General features: G+C 39.6%; 1 protein-coding gene across 1 annotated transcript in view; it reads left to right on the forward strand.

The window, feature by feature from the left end:
* The window catches only part of tenm3 (teneurin transmembrane protein 3), a 257,341-nt gene that overhangs the window by 12,226 nt on the left and 232,690 nt on the right, over nt 1-12,425 (forward strand).

A 12,425-nucleotide genomic window follows, 5' to 3' on the forward strand; every position in this document is an offset into this window, starting at 1 on the left:
ATACTGAAAAAGACACAATGTTGTGATGGAAATGGGCATAAAGGAAGGAGTGAATAGGAGAGATGAGAACAGGCAGATAGAGAGGAGGAGAGGTGTAGCTCCTCTTTGCTAACCAGATTACTTTACTATGTGTCAACAAAACACTTAATCCATTTAGCATCCCTAAGCCGCTTAACATTATAACCTTAGCTGTTATACACGCACATGCACACACACACGCACACACAAACTCACAAGAAAGCAGTTTTGGAACATTCAGTTTGCTTTGTCTTGACAACAGTAGTTTTTCATGCAGAAATGACACAAAATCAAAAGGGGATTAGTCCAAAACTAAAAAGCTCAACCTTAATATAACCTTAAACTTTGTGATTCAATGTTTTAGAAATTCAGAGGACTTGAAGTCGACTTCTCTGCTAATGTTATGTACCGTAATGCACCTTTGATGTTTTTCATTTCTTGTCTTTTTTATTCCATTTTGCATTGCAGCCATGCCTTGGCAACTTTTTGTGTGGACCGTCGTAAAACCTAGTGGCTGCATATGAGACGGGACTCCTTCAGGGAGTTTTAGGTGTTTAATTGGCAGACCCTCATGCCCCAGTGTTTACTAATGAAGCTTAGTGTAAGTTCAACCAGAAAGACAAACTCTCTCCCTTCTCCTGGTTCCTCTACCAGCTCGTAACACTTTAAGTTAAACCACTAAAATCTAATTCTACTCATGGCTTCTCTACCCCTCCAAACATGATGACATCACACTGGGGTCTAATTGCCAAAGACTTGTCTTTTTCATCTGTGCACGCGGTAAACCAATTTTATTGTTATTCGTCACATACAGAATATGATGTAGTGAATTTCAATTACTCTGTTTTAAGCCAGTGGAAGGCTATAGGTACAGCATATGCCGAGCACCCAGCCAGGTTCCAGGATTGTGATATGAAAGCCTTACCGTAAGAGTGGAGCCTGTTAGAGCTGCATAATAATAATTAATTTCCAATATATTGGAATGGCATGTTTAACAATCACATAAAGGTGTATTATTTGGAAGCCCACATGTTTTGACCATATACTGTACGCAGTTGTAGGGCAAATGTGTGACTTAGTCCCACTTCAAGGTATGTTTTAACTTTGCAAATCGTCCTTTATGCAGCAAATACAAAATGGCATCCGCATGGCGCCTATCTTCAGCAAACCTCCAGTATGGGAGCCTCCGTTGACAGGGCAGACAGAAAGACAGGGACATTAAACAGACACTGATGGATCAGTCAATACGCCAATTACTCTCACTCTTTCAATGGAATTTAGTTTAGTTAGGTCAGTTCAGTTGCTGCTTTATTGTGAAGTTGCATGGATGTGATCCATTGCCAAAGCGAAAGGTAAAAAAATACAATACCAAACTAGAACAGATGATAGCCTCTACATACTCTGCATTCAGTATTGTTGTCAGTTGCTCTGAAGGTACTACTCCCATGTTACCGCTGAGTTACAAACTGGCCTTAAAACTTCATGAAAACTAGAGAGAGATTGTGTGTGTAACATTACAATTAGTCATAAAGTTCTCTCTGTGTCTCTTTGGCTAGCTGTGTCAACTCTGTTGTTTGAGCCTCACCACTTTTCTCTCTTTTCTTTCCCCGTTTTCAGCATCTTATTCTTTGTCTCACTTCTTCTGATTTCTCTACTTTCCTTTTATGATTTCTAAGTGGGGAATGGTGACCTATGCACTGTAAGAGACAGTGATTTTCTTCTTTAAACTACTGCTATTGTTAAGCCATTACTGGACAAAAGTTGGAATGGTCTTTAGAAAACCATCAAATCTCTTAAAAAAGACATGAACAATGGCCACAGCTGATGTGCTCTGTCAGGTTATATAAGTGGCATGATTTCAACTAAGGCATAAAATGACCACCGGCCTCTTTCTGAATCATGGCTTACACAGTTGAAGTGTGAACGTATCAAAGAGTACACAGAAACCCACGCAGTTACACAATAGTTACCAACATTAGTGATGTTTTTTCATTGTTTGATGGCATGCATGATGGCATGCATTGAAGCTTGTATTGTCCAAATCCAATAACCACAGTTTGTGTTTGGATAAGCAAATGAGGCGTGTTTGGATTAAAAGCCACCCAGCCCAGTTTGATCCAGCTCCAGGCTCCTTTTGCTGTGTCATCAATACTTACTGTGACATCTCAGCCATAGATGCATGAGATAGATGTTATGTAGGGCTGCACCATATAAGGAAAATATATAACTGTGATTATTTTGACTGATATTGCCATTGCGATGGGATTTAGGATATTGGCGGGAATCAACATTTTTGCAGCATTATTATTTTCATTTTCTTAAAAAAAAAAAAAAAACTTGAACATGATCATGGTGTGATCTTTGCAAGGATCTGTACCAAACCTTTTGGTAAAATATTTGGATACTGCACTAATCCATGTTTTGATTACAAAAAAATTGTGATTATTTATTAATAGGATAGAAAGAAGTTATTTATTGTACACTGACTGACCAGACTGCTTCCTCTTCCTAGCTGATGCCAAGCTTACACAAATTAACTATGCATTTATTAAATATATTTGTTATATTATTTCTCTTGGTATCCCACAGGGATATTCTTCTGTTTGTGTGTGTGTGTGTGTGTGTGTGTGTGTGTGTGTGTGTGTGTGGTGTGTGTGTGTGTGTGTGCGCGTGTGTGTGTGTGTGTTTGCGTGTACATGTGCATGTGCATGTATTAGTGCTTCAGAATTCTATGTGTGGTGTAGAATAATGTGTATTCCTTAAATATTTATATTGCAGGCTTATTAAACTATACATCAGGTAGCACTAACACAGCGCTCATATGCTTATGACATATTTACTCATGCTGTTGCAAAAGACCTCTATATTATAGAGAATCAAACACGGGCACACACACATGGTAGATGAAGAGACAACATAGCAACTGCTTGAGAAGACAGATCACTGCAATAACCCAGGTGCATATGTAAGTATAGAAAGATTATTCATGTACAATCACCATGCTGCAGTATTGATACATAGATACTACTGCTGGTTATGTATTTGCTCAGCTGGTGCTGTATGGTTAATACAAAACAACTGTCAGGAATAAATAATGTATCATCGCTCGTCTTCTCTCACAGCAAGAAGGCGTGGAGAGTAGCAGTGAGTATGTTCACAAAGACTGCAGATGTGTTTCAGGCTCATCTTTCACACCCTTTCAAGAAGTAGTTCATTGTGTGTGGTGTGTGTGTGTGTGTCTGTGTGAGTGTCTGTGGGTGTGCCAGTGTGTCTGTGTGCGTGTGCAAGTGGCAGAAAATAAGTTTTTCACCAGCAACTGTACTTGAGTTCACAGGATCCGTGCTCCTCACACACACACACACACACACACACACACACACACACACACACACCACACACACACCACACACACACTAACACAGCCCTGGTGCCAGTCATATTCAATAGCAATCTAGTGCTGACCAGAGAAATCAATGAATAACAGACTAACTGACTAGAGGGTTTAACTTTGGCGCCGCTAACATGGAGAAGACACTTCATTCCATCAAGTGGCTAACATTAAATCATTAACCATACAGCTTTGCTCTCTCCCCGTCTCTTCCCCTCATTTTCTCTCTTTCCATCCTCCCTTCCTCTCTTCTCTCCTTTTGAAATATTTTTTTTTCTTCACATTTGTTATTGTCTGTTGAAATACGTTTAAAAATACATATACATTTATTAATAAAGCTCCATTCTGAGGACAGAATTTCTGCTGTGCCATGCAGTTAGACCATTTTGATAATAGTATTGTAGCAATTAATATTGTATGAACTTTCCCAATGTAATACAGTCATACTGACAAGCATACAGACATACTGTTATACTGCATACTGTAATGATTAAAGTAAAATATTGATGATTAAATATTTTACACCCCTGCCAATTTACTAGCTGTTCCAGTAAGGTACACCACTTTCATGGCAAAGGCAAATAACCACATTTGAACAGTTGATTCAAACTAATCTTGACAGTTTTGTTAATTGTAAAAGTTATTAGAACAGCAATAGTCATTACACTATCATATCTGTAAGGACACAAGCAACAAGTCTTCCATTCTACTACCCTTACCTCCATCCCTTTCTCTCCTCTTCCTCTTTTCACTTGTGTTTCTCAGAACCCATTTAGGCAGAATCCATTACCAGAAGTGCAGTGGGAGAAGCAATGAGCGAGGTACATAGACAGAGAGGAATGAAGAGAGGGAGAGGGGGAGTGTTCAGCTTAATAAATTCTACAGCAGGGCTTTTTATTCTTGGGCCCTATATATGATGGCTTTTTACACATGGTGACAGGTGAGGCTGTGCAGAAACGTCATGCTGTAACTCAGATGTTTTCATCTGTTTTGCCCAAGCGATCTGTTGTAGGCAGTAACTGCTGCACTCCAAATATATGGATTTGTAATGGTGTTAGCTTTTCTGCAACAGTAGAACATGTCGGACATGGGGGGGGGGGGTCTGGGTACCATGTCCAGATGGAACTGAGTAGGGTTTGAAATGAGAAATATTACACACTGTGTACACAACATGCAGCATGTAGCATTTAAAGATCAAGCTCAAGCTTTTTCTTTGTCTTAGTAAAATGAATATCTTTGGACAGTTGCTGGCACATAATGACGACATCACCTGGCGCTCTGGGCAGTTGTGATGAATATTTTACACAGTTTTATAGACATTTCACAGACAATTAACTGATTTATCAAAGTAAGAATCGACGAACTACTTGATAATAAAAAACATTCAATTACAGGTTGTTTTTTTCTTCCGATTGCTAACATGCATTGGACAAAAGTCACATCGTCAAAACTCTTCACACAGTCAGCAAAACAAAAATGATGTGGATCAAACTGTGAACACTTTCTCATTGCTTTCACACGAAATGCATTCAATGACAACCATCAAAATCCATTAAACTCTTTTCTCCTTCATACTCCACCACCAGAACATCTACACACTGTTTTCAGAACACATTGAACAGAGAATGGTGGCAAATTCTGTGCATGTCTGCAGTAATCAAGTTGAAATATATGAAACATCTTATCAAAATATTTACAATAGAGCGAAGCAATAATCATTTAGAGCAGAAAGAGAAGACAGAAGACGTGATCTTGATGTAATGTTTGGCCAAATGCAGGAGAGAGGGCACAGCAGTAGGAGTGATCATTCTATATATGTTGCTGATATTGATGTTTTTTGCTGTTATTAATGCAGCTCTGGAATTTCAGGTACAGTTTTGTGTTTGAATTTTTTAGTTTTGTACAAGTTAATCACAATATGCACAAAGATAAAATGAACAACGTCTATTGAAGCTCATTTCTAACTCCTTTTGTTCCACAGATTTTGTCCTTATAGTAGATTCAATAAAGTTAAAAAGTGTTATTCTTACTCTATAATAAAATACTTATTTGTGTGAAAAAAACTAAAACATTCATGCTTCAATGATGAAAGTTAGCAGTGAGCTGTAAGTGGGGATGTTTGCGCTGAGTGAGAGGTGTTGTATATAGACTTGTGTATTTTGAGACTTGCATGATGTGTGTTGGTGGTTGGAGAGAGTTGATGAACTGAGGTGAGATGAACTGCTTGGCCAACATGCATGTTGGTAATACAGCCTGTCTGAAAAAGTGGCTTCAGCATTACCCGATGCTTGTTAGCAGTAAAAATAAAACTGACATTTCATATTGATCAAATTTAATGGTTTACTACAAGGAGGCCATCTAATTTGTAAACTCACAGAGAAGTCACTGTGTGTGTGTGTGTGTGTTGTGTGTGTGTGTGTGTGTGTGTGTGGTGTGTGTGTGTGTGTGTGTGTGTGTGTGTGTGTGTGTGTGTGTGTGTGTGTTTTGGGAGGTATTGGAAGAATTCAAGGTGAGAACTGTAATCAGATATCAAGCAGATCAGGTTCAGATTGGGTTTCATATCTGTCAAACTGTAATGGGAGTATTGATAAAGTGTCATGTCAGCATGTGTGTCAACACACACATGCACGCACACAGGCACACACACACACACAGACTCAAGCTTTCACACATACAGTATGTACACATTTGCTCTTTCAACCTCCCTTTTTATAATATATAGTATACATCTACATTACAGTATAAATCTGTTTTCGTTATACAGTGTTATTCCATCTTTCTCTCCCACACACACACACAAACACACACACACCCACACACACACACACAATCATTAGTATGTGGTGCCGTGTAATAGCTGGATCAATAGCTGTGCTGTTCTTACAGGATCATTTGGCCTCTGAAGCAAATGCTCTGACAGCCACTACATCATTAGGACATTACCACTCGCCTGCTCTCTCTTCTCTCTCGATCTTTATCTGCCCCTCTCTCTCAACCCCCTCATTCACTTCTTCCTTCTCTCTCTTTTTCCTTTACTGTTTACATCATTAGAACAGTGCCACTGTGCCCTCAAATCCTCCTTCACTGCTTCCTTCTTATTGACATTGCTTTCACACAAAGTTGCACATGTTGCCTTTGATGCTCTATTTATATTATAAAAAAAATCTCACCATACTCTCTTTATATCTCAAGGTCCCAAATTGTTAGAAGTGAGGTTTCCATGTCTCGTTTGATTATAAAGTAAGTCAAGTTGCTATATGGTGAAAGTATCAAAATGTTCAATCCACAGGGAAATGCCCTTATTCAGAAATGGTGCCAGTTACAGTTGTGTATAGTATACTATATGGAGAAAGAGCAGCTACAGTGCCATTACAGTCATTCCCCGGCTGCAATGACGGTGCAGAGACACACAGAGTGCAAATAAGGGAGACCCGGAAACACTGACCAATCAGAGCAGACTGAGCTTTTTTGTGACATTTCAGACAGGGTGAATAAAGGTATATTCAGACAGACGGTATAAGAAAATTGTTTTTGAACATTAAAGCACATGTTAAATATGGGATTTATATATATATATATATATATATATATATATATATATATATATATATATATATATATATATATATATATATATTAAAGATACACCAGAACATTTCAGTAAAATGAAAAACTGTAAGACAATGTTTTTTGTGCTGATATGGTCTTTCAGCAGATGAATCCCTGATGTCCACTGGATGCAATCCTTCATTGTCACCGTGAAGACATTCTGTCACTTGGAGCGATGTGATTTGTCAGCAATTACAGTACCATGGTGGTAAATCAACTGTGCCCATGATAACAGAAATAATTAAATACACTGCAGAGGGAGTTGGAAAGCCAAGTGTTTATTGTAGAGGAGGGACGGGTGTGTTTGTGTGTGTACGAGTGTGCACGCATGTGTTTATTAGAGGTGTCCTTTCTTCTTTTAATTATTTTAACGATGAACCAACCCTTTCACGTTTACCATACTACAATATAGGCCATGGCCAGTTAACATTACTGCCCTTAATTGACATCTAAACCAACAGGACATTTTTACAACCAATGGGAAAGCAATTGAGCATTTTGAAATAAAAGTAGGAAAAAAGGTGACTTGAATCTATGGACTAATTGCATACTTTCCTGACACCCATCTCCTCTGTCAGAGGTACCCCCAGACATTTTCCATAGGGGTGGCAAGATGAATATCCTGGGGTGGCACACCTAAACCCATTCTATGGTAGGACTAAGGAATAAGGACTAAGGAATTGCATACTGATTTACTTTTTTTTAAATTATTTCACATTTTATGTTTCTAATTATCTAACGTGCATAGACCGATACTAGTACAGTTAACATTTTGAGTTCCACAGGAACAAACAAGATCAGTAGTACTGCTCTCCTAAACTTTGTGTTAATGGCATCAATGTATTAGATTAGGCTATAATTCCTCCAAAAATTACACCTTTCACAGCTTTTCCTAACTCACTGGCCGGACCCCGCACGTAATTGCCCGGTTTTATTCGCCTCGGAAAAATAAACTGGAAAAAGTTACAGTTTTACCATGAGTTCTATAAAAAAATTTAAGAACTGCGTATGCCTTGGAAAATACTTGTTTTCTTAATTTGCATGTGGCCTTGCGAGGCTTGTTTTTAACTATATAAAACATTTTAATAAAAATGAATAACTAAAAGAGAGCGAGGGAGACAGCGAGAGTTCTAGGGCTATTCATAAAACATTCAGGGCTGTAGCCGGGGACGCCCAGGCCTAGCGACGCCTCTGCTTGGTTACGTTGTTACCTTGGATCTCTGAGTAAAGACTATTTTCCCAGTCATATTTCTTAATTGACGTTTTCCTTAAAATAGTGTTGTCTCTTCTCATTCTTGTGAACCCAATCTCATGTCTCGTCCCGTTCCATGAGCAGGGTGTGGCACACCCTTAGTAAATACATGTGTTATGCAATTCATTGTTCTTCAAATAGGTGGGTTGTCCTTTTCCCTACAAAGACAAAGTATACAGCAATTTGAAGGAGTGCATTGATTGTAAAGAAAACAAAACAGTTACCAGGAAAAAGCCTTCTGAAGTTTAGCAACACCACACAGAGGCCTCCAGTTATCTTCAATAAAGCAGTATTAGGCTATTACTGTCTTTCTGTAGACACAAATATTATATTCAGCACCATTGTCTACTTTTTCAGTTTTTTACACAAACACACACACATACACGCACACACGCACGCTAGCCTTCCCAGAAGTGTCTGGAAAGGCTAGTGATAGTGTGGCTGACCTCAGCATATGGGTGATTTTACTGAGAAACTTCACATACCAATGTACGCACACACACACACACACACACACACACACACACACATACAGAGCCCTGTTGTCTCTTTATTTTCATCTCTTTTAGTCACATTCAAACTCACACTCTCACATCGCCTTGTCTGTCCTTGGCAGTTATTGCTAGTGTCATATGGCTCCTACTAAATGTGATTTGACACTAACAAAGGCTGTTTAGCTGAATTTGTATGTGTACGGAGTGTGTGTGCATGCAGGCCTGTTGAGTGGGTAGGCCAGTCTGTCTATCTCTCAGTCATCCTAAAACGACACTTGGCATTGTTTCTTCCTTTCACTGATTTTCCTCTGTATAGCCTAACCGTAATACACAGTACAGCATCATGTGAACAAGTAAAAAATGACACATTTTAGTAAGCTAAGACTGATGTGGAAATATGCAAACTCTCTGTATGTCTGCAAGTTATGTTTGATATGGTTATGTCAGAATCTCTCCTTCTTTTCCACCTCCATCCCTGGTAGGCCTGCATCTTATGAAGAAAATCTGCGATGTGCGATAACATTGTTCAATATTACAATGACAATATGACTTGCAATAAAAAAAGCAAATATTACAGTGTGCATATTTTTCTATTCCAATACAAGTTAACTCATTTGATGCTTACGTTGGTGACAAGCTGGATTGCATGTAATGACATCAGAGAGAGAATCTTAAAGTGCTCATATTCTGCTCATTTTCAGGTTCATGATTGTATTTAGAGGTTGTACCAGAATATGTTTATGTGGTTACTTTTTCAAAAAACACCTTATTTTTTGATGTACTGCACATTGCTGCAGCTCCTCTTTTCACCCTGTGTGTTGAGCTCTCTGTTTTAGCTACAGAGTGAGGCATCTCACTTCTATTCCATCTTTGTTGGGAGCCGCACATGTTCAGTAGCTAGGTGAGGACTACTAGCCAGTCAGAAGCAGAGTATGAGGGCGTGCCCTGACAGTACCTACGTAAGGACTACTAGCCAGTCAGAAGCAGAGTATGAGGATGGGCCCTGACAGTACCTAGGTAAGGACTACTAGCCAGTCAGAAGCAGAGTATGAGGGTGGGCCCTGACAGTAGCTAGGTAAGGACTACTAGCCAGTCAGAAGCAGAGTATGAGGGCGTGTCCTGACAGTACCTAGGTAAGGACTACTAGCCAGTCAGAAGCAGAGTATGAGGGCCCTGACAGTACCTAGGTAAGGACTACTAGCCAGTCAGAAGCAGAGTATGAGGGCCCTGACAGTACCTAGGTAAGGACTACTAGCCAGCCAGAAGCAGAGTATGAGGGCCCTGACAGTACCTAGGTAAGGACTACTAGCCAGTCAGAAGCAGAGTATGATTGTGTGCCCTGACAGTACCTAGGAAAGGACTACTAGCCAGTCAGAAGCATGACAGCATGAGATTATGAGAGCGCAGCTAGGTGGGCATTATCACAGGTGTTACAAAGTGACGTCACGTTTGTCTCAGAAGTAAAGGCTGGACTACAATAGAGCTGTTTGGAGCAGTTTGTTTTCTGTTGGACATGGTAAGTCCCTTTGGGGTGGGGACTTTGGCCTTTTTCACTTTGAAAACTTATAACATGCACAAAAAGATATATAACACATAAAATAAAGGGACCAAGCCAAAAAGCGTAATATGAGCACTTTAAGGGGCCAATATAGTCTGCCAGAAGTGTTAATCAGATGGTCGAACAGCTTCCGAAAACCACCTCCCCCCACACCTTGGAGGGGGAGCAAAGGAAGCTGTTCTAAAACCGACAATCTCACATTCACACCCACTTCATGAAGTGATTGGCCAGACATGCGGAGATGAAACATTACGATTAGAACGTTTCTCTATAGCTCTCCTTTTCCATGTGGTAAAAACAAAATTGATACTGTGCTGCCGAGTTCAATTTCTTTTAGGAGAGACTATACTAAAACAATTAAAAAGGACCCAGAGTGCATTGAAAATATGTGCTTAATGGGCTTTGACCACACCATTATGGCTAAAACATCACAAACAAACACATCTTAGTGTAAGGATTTTAAAGCCCTTGATTGTACATCACTTTTACTCGTTACCACAGCTGGACAAAGCTGGTTTTGCTGAACAGACCTGATTAGTTCCATTGCAAGATCTCTTTCAAGCCGCGTTTCATATCAGGGCAACGCTGATGCAAGACAATATACCTAATGTAGTGTGAGCAACTTGCAAGGATAGGGACACATAGCTAGCCCCTAACATTAGCTACTCCGCCGTACTGTGAAGTAACGCCTGGCTCTGTGAGACTAGCGTCGAGCAACATCGTTGTGGATGCTGCGGTCTCAGCCTGGCAACCTCCAAGAACTTGGAGTCTGGGAAGGGGGGGGGGGGGGGGGGGGGGGGGTGGTGGAGACGACTATCTCCAGTATTTTTAATTTTACTGCAGTAACTATTTCAAACACTAGCTGTATTACATATTGCATCTTTAAATGTTAGTTTAAAAATAGTAATTCAATTTTATTTGCAGTATCAAATAATAAGAAGTCTTTTAACAAGACACAACAAATCGAGTAGGACTAGATCGCACTCTGTAATCTATGTCAGTCATGTGTAATTCCTTAAATGTTTGCTACAAAGCTACATATAGCACCTTCTACGTTCATGTTAAATAAAGTAATACAACATAAATCCACTGAAAATAGGGCATTTCTGTCAACAATCTGTGATATGTAACATCATTCCATCACTTATCTTGTGAAAAAACAGTAAATATAATAATGAAAAGAGGAATAAAAAATGTCGCACCAAAAATTCAAACATACAATTGGATTAATCGCGGTCTTCACGATTAGCTAATCGAATTCTTTCAAATTGCATGTTTGTGTTTACTCCACCGGGGGGGGGGGCAGATTAGTGGTTTTAGCGTCAGAAAGTTGCCAAACACATTCGCACACATGCATAAGGGCTGGCATGTGCAGCCCTCTGCTTCCATCTACATCAGCGTGATGAGCGGATGGAGGCTTTTAACTAATCACATCATCTAAAAGGAGAGAACAAAGGGGAGAGTGAGAGAACATCGGGAAGGAGAGGGGGACAAAAAAAATAAGCTTGTGATAAGGGAAGGTGAAACATTTCTTATGAATGAGTCATTCACTTTCTTTCACTCTGTCTCCCTCTCTCGGACCTCCCCTACACCTCCCCCCTCTCTCAGGTCTTATCTCCTTCATATTGCACACTCAAGGTATTTGTAATCCGCTTATACTTGTTCACCCTACTTTTACATTGTATCTTAATATGGGCCGTGCCCCTGTGTGTGTGTATGTGTTTAATAGATATAAGGTAACAGTCTTACTGTATTTAACACCTGCCACTGTGCATCTCTCCCTCTTTTTATCTCTCTTTCTCACACACACACACACACACACACACACACACAAACACAGACAGAGATGAAGAATTTCACGTACGTAGCTGTTCATGTACATGGATTGAACGTAAAAAAAGAAGTTAAGATATATGCATGCAGTATTTTTGATGTCATGCCGAGAACAACCGGTGGAGGGAAAAGGGCATGAAGAAGTCATTGGAGGAATAATAGTCAGAAATGATATATATTCATAACATATAATCAGACATAAAAAATGATTAAAAGAGAGAACAAAGGGCTTAATATCACTCTCTTTCACACATGCACTACAAACCCTGAACT

Source organism: Etheostoma spectabile, chromosome 2, assembly GCF_008692095.1.
Source record: "Etheostoma spectabile isolate EspeVRDwgs_2016 chromosome 2, UIUC_Espe_1.0, whole genome shotgun sequence".
NCBI classification, from domain to species: Eukaryota; Metazoa; Chordata; class Actinopteri; order Perciformes; family Percidae; genus Etheostoma; species Etheostoma spectabile.